At 56.8% G+C, this 17,740-nt stretch overlaps 1 long non-coding RNA gene across 1 annotated transcript in view; it reads right to left on the minus strand.

The window, feature by feature from the left end:
* Positions 1 to 17,740, minus strand: part of LOC112585035 — a 36,462-nt gene continuing 18,722 nt past the window's right edge. The window contains exon 2 of the long non-coding RNA XR_006551016.1: positions 1 to 17,673. This is a non-coding gene — a long non-coding RNA (uncharacterized LOC112585035). The remainder of the gene's footprint in view (positions 17,674 to 17,740) is intronic.

Genomic DNA, 17,740 nt, shown 5'->3' on the forward strand with positions numbered 1-17,740 from the left:
TAAGTTGAATACAGTAAATATTTATTAAGGTCAGGATGCATGAACAGAAAGATAATTTAACAGAAACCAATTCGGAGTTTACAGCACTATCACATTTTAGCAAACTGAGGACATTAGGTACACTACGGTGATTTGTTTCTAAAAATCCACTAAATGATCTATTACCTGTGCATAAAGAATTGTAGATGTATTGACCCAAAATGGGTCAATACCCATTGTAGGAAAAGGTGTAACCTCCCTCCCCCTCTCTCTGCCCATCCATCTTCCAGGAAGCCACAGGCTGCTGCTGACCAGACTTGGCACGAGACCTCGAGGCTGCTGCTTTTCCCCCTACATCATAACCGATTTCAAATGGTGCTAGACAAAAACAGACTCTGAACACCAGGAGAAATCGGTCAGCCTGTGTAAGAGATGGGTCCGGTGGTGCTCAGTGGGGTCCACACCTTGATGGTACAGGTGGCAAGTCTGATTTCACCTACTCAGCAACTGCAGCTGAATGTTCCACGGCGCGTAGGAGCAGGTGGACAGTGCAGGTGTGGTGAGAGAGTCCTTCCAGTGCATGGCCCTCCCGCTGCCGACTGCGGTCAAGTACCCAACCCAGCGCTGCCCAGTCACACGCTGAAAGGCCCCACCAACAGGTTCCTGCTGGTGGCTGCTGCTACCTGTCCATAGGAAGACTATCACAAACCCTGGCTCTGCTCAAGCCTCTGAGTTTCTACTGAACACAGCCCCATCCCTGCACTGTCCCCCTTCCACAACCCAACATGTTCAAGAATATACTTTTCTTCTCAAATTCTTCTTTTCTTGAACCAGCTCAGGTGGCAGGAGGAGGGGAGCTGGTCCCAGGGCAGCAGCTCCTCTGAAGGTGGCCTTTGGCTGTGCTGCAATTCTTACTCCTAAAACACTGATTTCAAATGGTGCTAGATACAAAGATGGAAAAATCTAAGCCACCATGTGAAACCAGCTTCCAGAAGAAGAGGATCTCACTGAAGAAAGGAGGGAGATGCGATCAGAAGACCCAGCCTTTGCCTGAGCAAAAAGATGTCTTACTGCAGTTATACTTGCCACGGGACATAAGGGTCCCTTCAAAAGGCACAGAGAAGAGTTACAAAGTGATGCTCAAAGAACATGAAAGTCAAAGCTGGTAAGTCACATACACAATCGCCATACAAAAGTCATGAATTCTAGGCTAATTTATTCAATTCCACAACCAGTTCCTTCACATTATTATATATATGATGAAATTAAATAGTGAAAGTTATCATTGAACTGTGTGAACATTTACATTAGTTTTGCCCTGTTTCATAAACTATTTCACGGTCTGCAAAGCATTTTCTGATGTTATCTCCTTGCATCAGGAAACAAGCACCCTTTCTGCCTGGGAGGCTCTAACCACTACACACAGGTGGGTTTCACCTGGGCCAGGGACCCTAGTAAGGAAGATCACGGGCTCGCCCTTCCCCATCACAGATGAGCGGTCAGGACGTTCAAGTATGACCCCGTGAGCCACCAATCTTATTCTCTACTGGTGTCCTAAAATTGTATTAAGTAGACAACTCTCTAATACAAGAATGGACTTTTGTTTTGCATTGTTTTCAAATTCAGCTTGAAAATAAGATGTGCGAACAGGGTTCAAATCAGACTTCCATCTCCTGTGGGTGAAGCTAAGAAAGTATGTCTGTATTTCCTGATACCATAACCGAGAGAAACAAGAGACAGAATCTTTACCTCTCAGGTTCCCTACCAACTCTTCAAGACTCCAGATAAAAGCGTTGTTTTTTCTGCCTCCTGTAAATAACGTGACATGCTGCTCTAGGGAAGAGAAGGAAATAAAATGCGAACACCGAGCTGTGCTCTTCAATTCTCACCACGAACCAGGGATTATTCCTGTTTTTGCAGAAGAAACTGATCCTCAATGTGGTTCAAAAACCTGTCCACAGTCTCATGACTGGTGAGCCGGGTCCAAGCCGGGTCTGACCCCAGCGTCTGTGCTCCTGCCCCTCTGCCCACCGCCACCTGCTTTGTGGTTTGCCGACTGTCTCCCTCTGCCCTTGCCCCTGATTATGAGCAAGACTGAGGGCAGGTGGGAATCCTAGGCAGTGCTTCTGCATGGACGGCGGGGTGTTGCTGACTGTCCAGCGTGTTAAACTTGGGTGGAGATGGGAGCACACCCGGTGCTTTGATACTGGTTTCGTTCTCCCTCAAGCCGTGCCTGGTGGGTCTCCACTGCGCGGCTGCGGCAGTGGGGAAGACGCTGGGGAGGAAGGCCCTGCAGCATCTGTGGTGGACGCCTCTGCAACCTGTGGGGCTCTGCAAGGCCTCAGTCACAGACGGGGGCGTCTGGGCCAGGCAGGGGTCGGCACTGCCTGGGAGGAAGGGCTCTAAGTATGGGCACCTGCGGTCAACAGCAGAGGTGGGGTCAGTGGGGTTGGGGTGTGAATCAGGTCATCACTGAGGCTTAAGGTCAAGACTAAACGTGAGTCATGACTACAGGATACGAATAAAATATAAAAGGAGGGGGTTGAAGGAGATCTGCATTTGGCAATTCTCAGCTTTGCTGCTTTCTACTGCAGCCAAACTCTTCTTCCTTAGTAACTTCCAGCTGCCACTATCCACCCCCTTTCCGAAGGTATTACAGGAGTCCTTTGGTGACCCAGAATGTCTCTCCCCCTCCAGAAGGCCTCTCTGCACATGCTGCTCCCTCTTGGTGGAATATTCTGCATCTACTGTCCCAAAACTCCCAGCCCTGAACCACCCCAGTCCACCCGCACAGTAAGCCTGGTGGTCTCAAGCCCTCCTTCAGGTCTCAGCGGAGCTACCCCATCCTCAGAAAAGCACCCCAGTCTAGCCCGGCATTTGGTTAAGCTCCCCTCACACTCCACCTTGCTCTGGCCCTTCAGAACACACTTGGGTCGTCAGGTCATGAGGGTGACTAATCCCCAGCTCCCCGGGAAGTGTCAGCTCTGAGTGCAGAGCACAGGCCACGCATGGTGGACAGGCAACTGTCACCGAGGGAGCTCGGGGGCATGAACCCAAGTGTATGCTCCCAACTCCGGAGCTCTGAAACACTCAGTGCCCTGGAAAGAGAGACGAGAGATCATCAGCAACGCACTGCTGTAGCACACTCTAAAAGGGCACGGGGGGAGTTACCTTAGGATCCACAGCTTTTGCGCTCCCAAGCCCACCAGATAAAAGGGTCTGTTGAGGTCTCAGACCTCCCGACAGAACCAAGCTTCTTTCTCCAAGTCAGTCAGGCAGGGAGCGACTCGCTTACCTGAACCCAGCCGCTGGTTCTGTCCCCAAGTTGCATGCAGCCAGGTGATCCAAGGCGGCTGGAAGCGGCATGCTCTCCCTGGCACCCAGCCCGGAGGCCTCCTGGATCTGGAGGAAGGCAGCCTGGGAAAGCCCCAGCATGCTGAAGCCTCCAGGTTTTCCCACCGCAACCGAGCAGCCCTGGGCAAGCCAATCAGTGGACAGGGGCTTAGCGGGCTGCCCAGGAGGGAGAGCCAGCCCTGGACGAGTGGGGACATTGGCCCTGGAAGGTGCCACCTCGCAGGAGGCTTTGGGGGCCTCAGGGCTGCTCCAGGCCACTTCCGTGTCCATGTTCTATTTGGAGGTTTTTCCCCACCCCCCTCATGCCTACGAAAACTCCTCTGCCTGGGCAGGGACCCAAGGGTGGAGGAAAGGTCACCGCACAGTGCATCAGAACACAGCGGCAGCTTTAATTTCTGCTCAGCCCAGGTTCTGAGAACGGGGGGCCTGGACTTTTCTGGAACGGGCCTCAGGGTGCTCATCCGAAAAGAGAGGGGCAGGGGCAGACTGGTCACTGCACCTTCAAATGTAAGGAGGGCCAGGCAGGAAATAAGACAAGCAAAGCAGGGACAGTGTGCAGCAGAAGTCCGGTGGCCCTGCTCAGTCTAAAGGCACGCAGAGTCAGATGCAGCTAAACAAGAAATAAGACACAAAAACTGCACAGGCCAAAACCAAACATCTGAGGGTTAAATACAATTCATGGGCCTCTGCTTCAAGAACAGTCCAGAGATGGCAAAGACAGTGTCTACTGCATTCTGTAAATGATGCTGTCTGTGTCATTTAAAGCCCTAAGAATCCTATGCCCAGTATGGTGACCCCCTACAAAAAAAATAATAAAGGAGGAAAACAGGAAGGAGAAGAACCCTTATTTATGAGATCTGTAAGCAGAGACACAGAATACACAGGAACCAGGGCTACCAGCCATGTCCTGCGCCACCAAGGCGTGTTCAGATCCAGAGCCGGTAAGGTTCCTGGGAGGCGGCAGCCTCCCCCTCCCTCCGACCCGCTGGGTGCTGAGTCACAGCTACTTACACGACTGACGACTGACGCAAGTTCCAGCCGGAGCGGGGGAGGAGAGCCGGAAGTGGAGGCCAGCTCATCCATCTTCCTGCCGCTGGGAATGCTGGTTTCGGGGCTCCGGGTAGTGAGGAAGAGTCATCTTGGGGAGACAAGGGCCCCAAGAAGGCCCTCCTGGAGAACGGGGAGCGGTCTGCCCTCGAGGCACTCCTGGACCACTGTCCCTCTGAACACTGAGGCCCGGCCCAGCTTCCTGCCACCCTCAGCTCCAGCCCCGGCCCAGTGTCCTGAACATTTTGTCTCCAAGTGATCAGGGTGGGGCCTGTGGCCAACTAGCTTGTGGTTAATGAATCAGGAAAGGGAAATAAAACGACAGGTATAGGGACAGGGGGGCGGGAGCACGAGAGCATGGAGGGCTCGGCGTCGGGAACCACCACACTTCACCAGCCCTGGATCCCAAAGCCGGGGTGGCGCGGACCCACTAACCATCACCCCTCCCCATTGCGCACGCACATCACCCTTGAGATAATGACGCCAGAAATCACTGCCTTCTCAGCTGGGATGGGCCCAGCACCTGCACTTCCGGTTTCTCCTGGGGCTGGGGTACGGGGGACCTACGTTCTGAGGCTTCCGTCCCTTCCTTGACACCACCACCAAAGACTTGGGTCTGGAAATCTCCCCATGGCCTGGACTCAGGACAGGGCATGGAGGCCCTGGGCCGGGAGGACGCACAAGGCTACCCTGCCTGGGGATGCCGCGGGGCCTGAGGGGGCAGCAAGAGACGGTGGGGCGGGGGGCGTGAAGATGGGGTCAAGGATGACTCCCTGTTGCCCAGAGAGCGGCTCCGCCTGGGTGCGGGTGGGCACAGTGCTGGACTGCCTTCACAGAAGCTGGCGCTTTCCACAAGCAGGAAAGGGAGTGTGCGGATGGTCTGTCACACGCACGATGCCCACCACAGTTAGCGGCTCCGTGCCAGAGCGGGTCCCCAGGAGAAGCTTTCACCAACATTCCCTGCTTGTCCCCCCAACATCATTTACTGACCCGGTAAGGAGGCACTCGGAGGTGAAACTTCAGGCTCAGGTTAAATCTAACCCTGGAAGCTGGGGGAAGAGACCCCCAGAGCCCAGCGTCCCTGCCACTGGGAGTGAACAGGAGGCGAAGGCCACCCCCCAACCCCCTGGGAGCCCCATTCACAGGGCTGCATGCCTGCCTGTGGGGAGAAGCACTGTGTCTGTCAGCAGGAACATGTCCAGAGGCATGCCCAGCCTCTGCGGCGCTGCCGGACTCCTCTTGGAAGGAGAGCGGGGCCTCTCCCGGAGGTGGACATCCTCCCGGGAGCGTGGCCCCTGTGGGCACCAGGAGGCCCGGGGAGCACCCACAGACCTCCCAGTGGCAATTCTACCTGGTACCTGGGCCCACACCTGGCAGAGCATGTGGACCGGGGCATGCCCCTGACCTGGTTCCACTTCCCTAGGTGGGGGAGGGCAGGCAGGGGGTAGGTCTGCAGTGCCGGGCGGCCCGGAGAACCCTCCTCTCCTGACTCGCCTGCAGCTGGCCCAGCAGGTAGCTGCACCTAAACTGCTTATGCCAGCCTCGGGACCTGGGTCTGCCAGTCCAGGACCTGCAACAGAGAGTGGTGGGAGGAGGGAGGGGGAGGAGGGCAGAGGGAGAGGAGGAGGGCGGGGAGGAGGGCGGGAGGAGAGTTTCACAGTCTAGTGCATTCCCATCAGATCGGAGAGGGGAACACAGGCTACTTCCCCTTTTCAAGTGCTTCTGGGCCCCCACTTGCGTTTCGGTTCCTCCCCCTCTGGACCGGGGATGGCACGGCTGGTGGGCCAGGCCCGGGCGGGCGCCCAGGTGCCCAGCCAACTGGGCCCTCGCCCGGCTCCATCTCGGGCCTGGCAGGCTCCCTGGCAGTTACCCGGCGTGCCCTTCCCTTGTCAGGGAGGCCTCGCCCTCTTGTTTTCCAAGTTTTATAACAGTATTGTTTGTTGTCCGGCAGATTAAATTCTTCTGGAGGCGGGGGAGGGAGATGAGGGAGAGAGAGGAGGGAAGAGAGAGAGAAGGAGACAAACACAAATAGGGCCGTCAGGGCCAAAAGATTAGACGCGTTCCTTTCTGAACAGAACTCACCTGGTTCGGAGGGAGCCCCGTGGCCGGGAGCCCATGTTCACTTCCTCTCTGACCCTCTCTGCTGGCACTGTCAACCTAGCAGGGGGACGGGGTCTCAGACTTTCAAGGCTGCTACTCAGGGCTCAAGCTGAGAAGAAGCAACAGCTAGGATGGCTGGGGGATTCACGCCTGAGCAACGCCCACCCCAGACAGGAAGCCTGGCGCGGGGGGCCCCCGAGCTGGCCCCCACGTGGGTACCCTTGATCCCCTCTCCTCAGGGGTCTAGACGACCTCCTCCAGGAGCAGGCGGGAAGCCGCCCCGTCTCAGAAATGGTTCACCTCTGCAGCAAGCCTGCGCTGTGTTCACATGTGAAACGAAGGGAACACCATTTACGATGTCAGAGATGCTGGAAGAACAGGTCCCCAAGGAAACGATACCACGGGCGTGCGGACAGATATTCCTGTATGCCTAAGGAGTGAGCAAGGGTGGGAAACAGGCAAGAAGAGAGGCCGAAAACTGACACAAAAGCAGCAGGAGCTCACAGACGTGGTGGCCGCGGGCAGAGGCTCGGCAGCAGAAGGCTCCTGACTTGTCGGGTCTTTCTACGTTAAACATGCAGGCGGTTGTAATACTAAAGGATATATGATTCTCTGTATTTAACACAACCCTCATTTAGACATTAACTGGTTGATTTTTGGACTTTGGTCCCTTCTAAATAGTATGTTAGGTGTGCTTCAACTCACCCCCATGCCTTTAGAACAGCCAACAATGCCGGCGGTCCCAGAGCTGTGCACCTGCCCCGAGAGCTCCTCTTCCCTCTCCTGCCTTTCTCCAGCCAACAGATGTATGGCCCTGCCTCATGTGCCACATTCACAAATACACACACACACACACAGTCTCTCTCTCCCCCACACACACAAAATTCACATATACACACTCTCCCACACACACAGTTCACAGTCACACACACACACAATTCACATATACACTCACACACACAGTCTCTCTCTCCCCCCCACACACACAATTCACATATACATACTCTCTCTCCCACACACACAGTTCACACTCACTCACACACACACTCCCTCACACAATGCATCTCTGATCCCTGTCCGCGATCCCTAGAGTGCAGAGAAGCCAGCCGGCAGGATGGCCGCGGTGCTGATACAACTCAGGATCAGAGAGCTCAGCGCTCTCCCGGCAGGGATGAGGGGCGAACGTGCCTTTCTCCCTTTTTATTCGCAAATACAATCAGTCCTACGCAGTCGGTGCCAGAAGTCCTCTCTGCAAAGGGAAACAACGTTCGCGTGTCCCCCATCCCGAGCTCAGGCGTGCCTCAGAGGCAGAAAGGACTAGCGGAGCCCGCGGGGGATCCTAGCACCCACACCTCCTGCTGCTCCCGGCGTCCACAGACGCAGGCCCGAAAGACTCTCCCAAGGACCGCCTGGGTCCCCCTCTCAAAGAAGCCTCGTCTCTCCTCGGGAGCCGTCGGGACGCCATGGTGGTCCTCCCCGGGGTGTAGCCTAAACCCCCTCCCTGTGCCGGTGCAGACCTCCTCCGCTCCATCCTCCAGACAGCCAGACTCCAGAATGACAAACGTTCACACGTCAAGTCCCTGAAGTCTGTGGCCACCAAAACAGCTCCCAGGTGGCTTCCCCATCACAAGGTCTCTCTACAAGCCGGGGCTGCACTCAGGGGATACGAACGGCCAGATGGTACAGACGTGTGAAGTGTGCTGCCCCCCAGCCAACCCCAATCCTTCCTCAAACACCCTCCAGATAAAGCCTAAGTCACCCTGGTTAAATATGCTATAAACAAACACCCCTTCCCCCTTCCTAACCAAATGCAGATCACACAGAGGGCCACATGGCCAAGGAGTCTTGCAGCCCACGCTCTGCTTCAGAAGCTCTTGTGGAGGGTGGGGGCTGGGCTCAGTACTCAGAACACACGGCTGCCCAAGGATTCTCTGAGCACCTTCTTCTCCACGGGAAAGGTCTACTTCTTCCAATCAGTCATCATGCAAACAACCAGAGCTGAAGTGAGTGTTCCCATCACACATCAGCCGGCTCTTCCAGCAGGTGCTGCATGTTAAGCAGCGAGCAAACAGGTAACGAGCAGCTAGGCAGAGCTCCATAAGCAACGCTTCCAAGTCCGATGGGAAAACAGTCTCAGAGACCCCACCATGAGGCCTCATTTCTGAGAGAGCTACTTGGCAGAAGCAGACCATATGCACAAGCATGAAGTGCTGTACAGACGTGTCAGAATGGTCGGAAGCACAGCATATTCCAGAAGCTTCCAAATGCAAGAAACCTCACCAGAAATGCATGGTGCATGGCTGGCTTCCCAGAGACAGAACACACGCCAGTCTTCACGAGAGCTCCGAGAGAGTTGAAAAAACAGAGAACCCAGATATTCTGAGGTTTCCTGCCCCTTCAATATATAGAGAAGAGACCTGAGACCTGGAATGGCCAAGTCAACTGCCCAAGACCCACCGCCGTCCCCACCCCACCCCTGGGTCCCCTATCTAGAACACTCAGAGTCAGGGGACCTGGATGCACGTGGCCCAAATTACGCAGGTACAAGCAGGATTCTCTCCAGTTCAGGGTCATCAGGCACGGGGCTCATACCACCCACCCGCCCTCACAGGGCGTGGAGGTCAGAAGAGCTAGCAAACGTGAACAGAACCGTGAAACATCATGGGGTGCAGGTGAGACCACGGTTACCAGGCAATTCCTCTCCTGCCTGTATCCGAGCCCCAATCCCTGTTCCCACCACCATTTGGGGAGTCCAGGAGGCCGGATTCATAGTGACGAACCCCAGGTAAAGTGTCCTGGAGACTGGCGAGCAGATAGCATCTTGGGAGAAACGCAGCTATTTTTAAAGCTCTGCATTCTGTCTAGCGGGTTGCACAGCATGCGCCTCTGCCTCGGGGCTCCTGCCCACACACCCCTGGAGACGCAGTGGACGTCAGAGACCAAGGCCACCATGGAGCAGGGAGGCCGGGGCCCCGCCACGCCTTGCCGCAGCCCGGCTCTGCACACAAGTCCAGAAAGGCTGGGGACCCTGCGCTTTGCCATACGTTTCATTTTTGCTGTCTTTTAAGGAGGGGCTCAAGACTAAAAAGCCAAAATGGAACTGGTGGCTCTGAGATATTTCTATTTTCTTTGCTCCTGTCTTTTTTTTTTTTTAATGGAAGGGCTTAAACAATCACATGAGAAAAGAAGGCTAAATATAAAGGGAAACTTTCTGACAGCAACAGGGGCACAGACCCTGAGAAGTTTCAGGGAAGGCAGAGGACACAAGGACCCTGCAGACCTATTTCCTCTCCAGGATTTAGGGCCAAAAAGGGAGGGAAAATCTCTCCGGAGCATGGCGTGTCAGGTCACCCCCCTGCAGCCCTGCAGCAGTTCCCACACGGCCTGTCTCTAGACAAGCTCCTAGCAGGTGCTGGAGTCCATGTCCTTGGTTACCTGGAGGGTCCTCAGCAGACACTTTCATGGTCTTCACCTTTCGCATTTACTTCTGGGGTATTTTGAAAAGTGCCTCCACCCGCCCACCCTAATTCACTCCAACCGTGTCCCTTCAGGAAACACGGTTACCGCTGCACTCAGACACGTCTCTGGGGTCCCTCCCCTCTCCTCGTAACGCAGGTCCCGAGTTTCTGGCTAAGAAATACCTCCATGGGGCTTCCCTGGTGGTCCAGTGGTTAAGAATCTGCCGGCCAATGCGGCGGGGGGACACAGGTTCGATCTCTGGTCCAGGAGGATCTTACCCCCCCACCCCCGCGGTGCAGCTGCACGCATGTGCTGCAGCTCCTGAAGCCCAGAGCCTGTGCTCCGAGGCAGGACAAGCCACCGCAATGAGAAGCCCAAGCAGGGCAGTGAAGAGTAGCCCCCACTCTCTGCCACTGCAGACAGCCTGCACACAGCCACGAAGACCCAGCACAGCCAAAAAGAAATACATAATTAAAAAAAAAAAAAAGAAATACCTCCACAAACATCCAGGGAGCCCCCGTATCAGAGCTGACTGGAACCTCCAAAAAAATTCTAGTTCAATCCCTCTCGTTTTTATAGACAATGAAACCGAGGCCCACAGAGGTAAGGCTAGGGAGTACGTTTTTACCAATGCAGCCAGAACCCCAGGCCTGCTGACTCGTCTACGGGTTCTGTGAGCCCCCACAGGCACGCACCACCGAGGCCCACACTCGGTCCCACTGCAACCCCGGCTGCCTGGCAGCAGGTGGCAGCCTCCAAGGCCAGGGTGGGCCGGCCGGCGGGACTGCGGTGCCAGAGCAGCGAGTCACGTGGCCTGCCTCACCCTGGGCCCGGCAGCCGCGGCACCCCCACCGTGTCAACAGGCCCCGGGTCCTGGCGCTGCACACAGGAAACATGCCCTCCCCCATCCCCAGCTACCGACCTGCCTCAACCTCTCGGGACACAAAGCTCCTCTGAGCATCTGATACCAAGGGACTCCCCTCTCTTCCCTTCCCTATTGTGAGGATCTTGGAACCACGCGTGCTGGCAGAGGAGCAGCTCCACGGAGCTCTGCCTCCTGTGGGCACAGGTTCTACCAGTGACTCGGCAAACACTGGCCCCGAGTGTCCCCCGGTGCTGCATGGACAAGACAGTGACCAGGCCCTGGGGAAGATGCCAGCTGGAGCCTGGTAAGGGTGGGAGAGACAAGAGGTCAGGAGTAGCCGTGGCTAGTGGGGGAAAAAAAAAAAACACAACCCTAGTCTGCTGGTGACCAAAGTTTTGACAGCTATGGCCACCCTGATTCCTGACCCACTGCAAGCTTCTGTGAGCGTCTGTGGGCTGTGGATGGATTTTCCCAGCTGGTGGGAAATGAGAAGGGTTAGAACGTGTGTTAGTTCTCTCTGGAAGTTCAATCAACATGGCTTCCCCAGGGGCCAAAGTCCTTCAGTCTCCCCAGTACCCTCCCCGACCACCATCTGGATCCCGCTTCTGCAGAAGGAAGAGGGTCCTTCTTTTCCTTCTATGTCTATCTTTAAATCCCATTTACTAGCATTAACAGTATCTTCCCCACGTGAGGATATACACCCCTTCAGGGGCAGAAACTTGATTTTGTTGAGTCCAGCAACCCCATGCTGAGCACTGTCCTTAGCACATATACCGCAGAGGCTGAAGACACCATGTGGAAGGAATGTATCTACCTGCCCGTGCACGGGGATCACAGAGTATCTGGCCTTGCCCTCTGGGTCATGTCGGCTGCCAGTCCTCTGAGGGTCTCAGCTCGGGCTTCAGCCTAACAGCGTGAAGAAAACATGCAGGCTTCGGACTCAGAGATGCCCAAGTTTAAATCTCAGGAGTACCACCCACCAGGCTTGTGACCTTGCTTAAGTCACTTAACCAAATCACTGTGTCTTCAATCATAAAAGGATTGTTCTGAGCATGAAATCAGATAAGCAAAAGGGGGCCTAACAAAGGCTGGCTTCCCTGGACTGCATGCTAAGAACAAGGACTCCGAGGCCTGTCTCTGGCTTTCCAGCCTAGTTACAGACCCCAATCCGGGCTCCACGCACGCATGTCCGCTCATCTGATCCTGTGGTCAGATGCTGCACAACTCTTCCCCCACCCCCGTCCCCCCGCCCCGCGTGGCTCTCTCCATCCCCGCCCCCCTGCTCCTCCCCTGCCCGGGTCTCCAGCGACTGCACCGGCCCAGGGGGGCTGCTGGAGGCGTTCTCTGGCCTCATCTGCCTACGAGCAGCTCCCGTGGAGGGAGCTAGCAAGGAACCAAACCGTGTCTGCGCTTCCCTGACAGACACTCCAAGTCCCAGAAAAGAAACACAAGATGAAGAGGGCCTCCCACAGACAGCCGGCTCTAGCATATATCGGAGGTGGGAGGGGGGGCCGGCAACAACATGCCCAATAAAGTGACCAGCACGGAGTACAGATGCTCACTGAAGCCCCGCTGCAGCCCCGGGAGCACTCGTGCCAGGGAACAGAGCCAAGCTGTGCATTAGACAGTGCGCGGTCCTGAGCAGACCAGGAGTCGATGGACAGGAAGGTGCTGACCAACCAGGTCCCCTGGCAGGGCCCCTCCCGCACACCTCCCGGCAAAGCCGCACCAACGCGGCTCCAGGGCCACCAGCCCTGTTAACCTCGGTCGGACCCCAGCCGGAGAGAGGCCCCCGAGCCACCTCCCGGGTCCCAGACTCAAATGTCAACAGAGAAGCGCCGGCTCTGCCTGGCCCCCCTCTCAGGGGAGGATACCAAATGCTCTGCCAGCCTGGCTCCTGACACAACGCTCCACGGCACGTCTGGAGCAGCCAGGCCGGGGAGCAGGAAGGAAGGAACGCATGAGATGAGGGAGAAAACTGGGCAAGTCGGCAGGGGAGCACCAAGCCCCAATCTGGGTGGATACCAGAGGCCCCAGAGACAACAGGGTCTCAGGGAGCAACGCCAGCCTCTGCACCCTGGTGACCCCCCAACGACGAGCCAGGGGCAGGGCTGTGAGCACGGGCAGTGGGCACCCGGAGCCAGGCCTGGGGACCCGCTGAGCACAGGGAGCCGCGGCTCCCCAGCACGGCCAGCAGCTCCATCTGGCTCCAGCCCGGCAGCCAGCGCTGGCCAGACTCTAGCCGGCACATCTTGAGGGACTTGGCCGGCTCCCGCTTCATCTCCCCAGCTGCACCAGAGCTGATCTGTCTGCTTTATTCCTGTTCCAGGTCCAACACCCCTAGCCATCCCTCACTCCATTCCTGCCAGAGGGGCTGAGGCTTCAGATTCCTTGAAGGAAGACACAGCGGACTCTTCCAAATCCGCTCAGCAAGGATCCCAGGCTGCTCATGGCCAACTCAGAGTCTCTTCTCAGATGGGAAGAGGCAAAGATGAAACAGTGGGAGGCAGCAGGCAGCAGACTTCCCGGGGAAAGGGGTGGGCGGGGGGAGTGGGGGCAGAAACACCACCCAGGTCCATGAGGCACAAGAGGAGAACTGGGATCCCACAGGGGGCCTCGTGATACCATCCGAGAACATCATAAAATTCCCCAGCACCATCCCTTTGGTCTTGAGACCCCAGACAATCGGCTGTCAGCTCACTCCATCCGGCCCTACTGGCCCAGACAGGGCAGGAATCGACTCGACAGGACAGAGATCTCCTGAGAATGTGCACAGCGCCTCAGTCTGCACCATCTCCATCAAGTGACAGACCTCCCAGTTCCGTAGGCCTCATCCTTTTTAATCACCATCGCTATTATTGTGACCAGTATCTAGTGCAGCAGCGAGAAAAACATTCCTGCGTCAACTGCCTGGAGATGCTTTGCAATGGCTCACTGGACCAGGATTATTTTTTTAAGTAAAGGCAATGAGGGCCTAGAGAAAGAAAGTAACTCACTCAAAACAAAAAAAACTTAAGGTAAGGAAAGAACCCCAAAGTTCACTGCCCAGCCCACAGTCCATAAAGTCCAGGCCATGGGCCTAGACTAAGGCCCAGTGAGGCTAAAGATGCCCCGGCGTCCAGGTAAGAGAGGGTATGGGGAAAGGAAGGCCCAGCTCCCAGGCAGGCTCGCAGCCCCTCTGAGGGCTCAGCACCCAGAACCTAGAGCTGGACGCAGGGGCCTGGGGAGGGCAGTGACTGCGGGAGGCCCGACGGTTGTTCTGCCAGGGGCCACTCCCACTGTCGCTGGCGTCCGATCACTTAGGCTGGCCACCCGGCCCCCAAGCCTTCACTGGTTACTAACCCCATTCACAGAAAAGCCAGGAGGAGGAAGATGGAAAGAAGAGAGCAATTGTCTGGGAGATTCTGAATGGAGAAGTCTGAGGCTTCTCCACTAAGGAGAACGCCCTCCGTGGGCAGAGAGGGGCTGGGGGAGGGCCGGACCGCACAGCCCACACCTGACTTACCTGGGAGGCAGGGAGGTGGTGGGATCTTATCTTCCTTCCTGCATTGGGTTTCCAATAAGCAGCCTGGCAGTGGCTCGCTGACAAGCCCAGGGTCACGTCATGTCCATCGGCACTTACAGTCCCAGAACCACACAAACTGTGGGCTCAACAGCATCTCTGAGAGGAACCCAGATCATGCTGCTCTGTTCGTCCCAGCAAGACGCACTCATTCACCACCGCTACTCTGCGGACAACTGACCCCTTCTGCCGGTCAAGCCAGACTTCCAGAAACCCCAAACAAGGGTGAGGGCGGGGTGCAGACAAGCTCCCGGATGCCCAGAGCTGGGGCTGCCTCATCGATCCCAAAGAGACTCAGAGGAAGGACAAGGCAGGGCTGGAGGAAGGCAGGGAAGGCAGAAGGTTCCAAAGAAGGAAGGGAGAGGTCAAAAGACATGCTTGGGCAAAGCAGGGCAAACCGGAAGCTGTTAAGACACAGCGGAGGCCACGCAGTGCTCTCAGCCACACTGGGTGCCAGCCTCTCCTCCAAACAAACCCAGGATCCTTCGAGAACCACCAGCCCCTCCCGCCCCTCAGCCTATATCGCCGGCACCCGCAAGGTCCTGAATCTCCTAGCATCTGAAACAGAGGGAAGGAAAGAAAGCTTGGCAGCTCTGAACCAGACAACCAGATGCAGATGCGTGTACACACACAGATGCATGTGCATGCATGCGTGCACACACACACACACACACACACATACCCACACCCCTTCCCAGAATAAAAGGCCCCGTGGAGGTGGCTCACTCTCTCCAGGTTCTGGTTTTCTGATAGAAGCTCTCCTCCCCGTGGGGGTGAGGGGACAGACAGGTCCGATAAGAATTGCTTAGCACAACGCTATATATAGTCTAGGTTCCTAGCGGCCTAGCGATCTGGAGCTAGAACTTGGCAGAGAACCATGCTAGATTCTGGCAAGGCACATCCCCGCCCTCGCCACTCCCCCACCCAGGCAACTGAGAGTCACCTCCCTGCTGGGGGCAGTGAGCACAGGCAGGGCCCTTCCATTCAGCCCGTGAACACTCAGTTCGGGGGGGACCCAGCTTCTTGGCTCCATTTTAGGGAGAATCGACTTCTGCTGAACCCGAGGGGGGGATGCACGGGGGCAGAACACTGACTGCTAGGCTCTCTGCAGCTCTCCAGCAGCATGGGGAAACAGATCCAGCACCCGCTTCTGGAGGACCAAGGGCGGGGCTGTGCAGCAAAGAACCAAGAAGGCACAAGAGCCGGCTGAGTTCAGCAACGCGTCCGTCCACTTCCGACATTCGAAGGGATAAAAGAATGCAGACAGATACTTACTGCAGAGAACCAGGCTGCCAGGCAGCTCCTTTTTCTGTGTGTTCCAAATAAGACACGCAAACAGGCAACACGTTTACCCCAAAGGATGACGACTGTCTTCTGAACGCCAGCACCATCATCAGCGGAGTCTCCAGCAGGCTGTCACCTACTTCTGGAGCTGAACTCCCCTGAGTTCTCTGTGGGGAAGAAGTGAAAGGTGGGCTCAGTTCCCAGGGACCACCAGGTGAGGCACCACGCACAGGCCCCAGTCATCGGGGTCTCTGCTGGGCCCCCGGACACGGCCCTCCGCTGTGGCGCCCTGTCCACCAACAAGAAGCAGGGCCACCGCCAGGCCCAGCGTCCTGGAGAAAGGCCAGTCGCAGCGGGCACGGGGGCTCGTTGAGGAGGACCCATCCATCACACTGCTGCAAAAACAAACCCGAAGGACAACAGCTCCCTGAAGCACAGAACCTGGGCTCTGGGCACCACGCAGCTTCCGGACAAAGATCTGCAGACGTTCCAACACCCACATAGAGACACGAATTTTTTCAGGTCAAGTTGCTCTCTACTTAGGCTCGAAAAGACATGACTGCAAAAAAGGGTGGGGGGTGGGGATGGGGCTGCCTTTGCACTTGAGTGGGGTCGGCCAGCTCCCACCCCCTCGCCTGTCTCTTCAGCTCTCCCGTGACCTGGGCCGGGTCCCCCTGCTCCTTCTGGGCGCCCGAGACCCCAGATCCCAACGAGTCACGCGGGGAGGTCCTCGGGGGGAGAGGAGGTGCGCAGCGACAAAAGTCAGAGCAGGCATCGTCCACAGGAGCGTGGGAGGCTGAGAAAAATGGCACCCGGGCTGAGGAGACCAGAGAGCTCAGCCAGGCTATCTGTCCCTCCATCATCCCCTCCCACAAGTTGTTTGCTCCTCTGCCCCAGACGCTGGCCGACGGAGCGGGAGGAGAGAAGGGAAGCCGGATGCTGGGGATGATGGTGGTTTGGCCGAGATTCTGCGGCGAAAGAACGAAGGGCCTGTCTCCTCGCTGGGTCTCAGGGACAGGCTTGGCGGCGGGGCGGGGCCTGGCGGCAGGGCGGGGCCTGGCCGGCGGGGCGGGGCCACGGGGGCGTCACGCGCACAAAGCGCATTGCTGCAGACGGGAGAAAAGCCTAGAACCCCGAGCCGCCATGATGACACCACACACACACACACACACACGCGCGCGCGCGCGCGCGCGCGCGGAGGTCAAGGCCCACCATGGCACCTGAGGAGGAAGTGAGGAAGATGGTGAAGAAGAAGAAAAGCTTGGGATTTGGGATGAGGAAAGGGGAGTCTGAAGAATGGCTGCCCGAGAGAGCTGGTCTTCGGCTTGAGACCGGTGACGCGGGAGCCACCATCTTCGCGTGATGCTGGCAGAGGAGACCCCCAAGACACTACATCCCCACAACGGGCACTAGGGCTGCCAGGCCCCACCCTTGCTCCCCGCCAAAAAGGGACTTGCCCTCCATCCAAGGCAATGAGCCACACTGAGAAATCCCCAAGGGGGTTTTCTGGACCCGGAAAGATGTCTCTTTGTCGGGGACGAGTGCGAGGAGCCCAAGAAGCCATCCTGGTTGCCAAGCTCATCTAGTAACACAAACGGCTGCGTTTTTTTTCAGGTTCTAAAATTCAAGGGTCTACAGAGCCCTGTTAAGTTACCCGGTATCACCCTTGCCAACTCAATACGTGGCGGTCGCCTTTCCTTTGCCAAGCCCTTCCTGAAAATGACCCCAGCCCAGGGTCAGCTCTGAGCTCCGACGAGCTGTTTTTGCTGCTTTCATGTTGACAGAACGTCCTGGCCACTCGGCTGAGTGCTCCATCTCCCGGCTCCCGACACACTGAGTCATCATCCGAAGAGGAAAAAAACAACAAAGCAGCCGTCACCAGGGTCCCCGCTGCCGTCGGCTGACGACTCATGAGCTGTCGTCACTCCCTGCTCTGCAGCCCCGGAACTGGTGACGAGGGGCTTCAGGGTGTCCAACTCCCCTCCCACGGGATGCGATAGCGTCAGGAAGCGGGCAGCCACCGCTGCATTCGGAAAGAAGGGAAAGTAACCTGGCATCAAAAGGATCCCAGGGAGGCTCACTGGTTAACC

This window comes from Bubalus bubalis, chromosome 5 (assembly GCF_019923935.1).
Source record: "Bubalus bubalis isolate 160015118507 breed Murrah chromosome 5, NDDB_SH_1, whole genome shotgun sequence".
In the NCBI taxonomy this organism is placed as follows: Eukaryota; Metazoa; Chordata; class Mammalia; order Artiodactyla; family Bovidae; genus Bubalus; species Bubalus bubalis.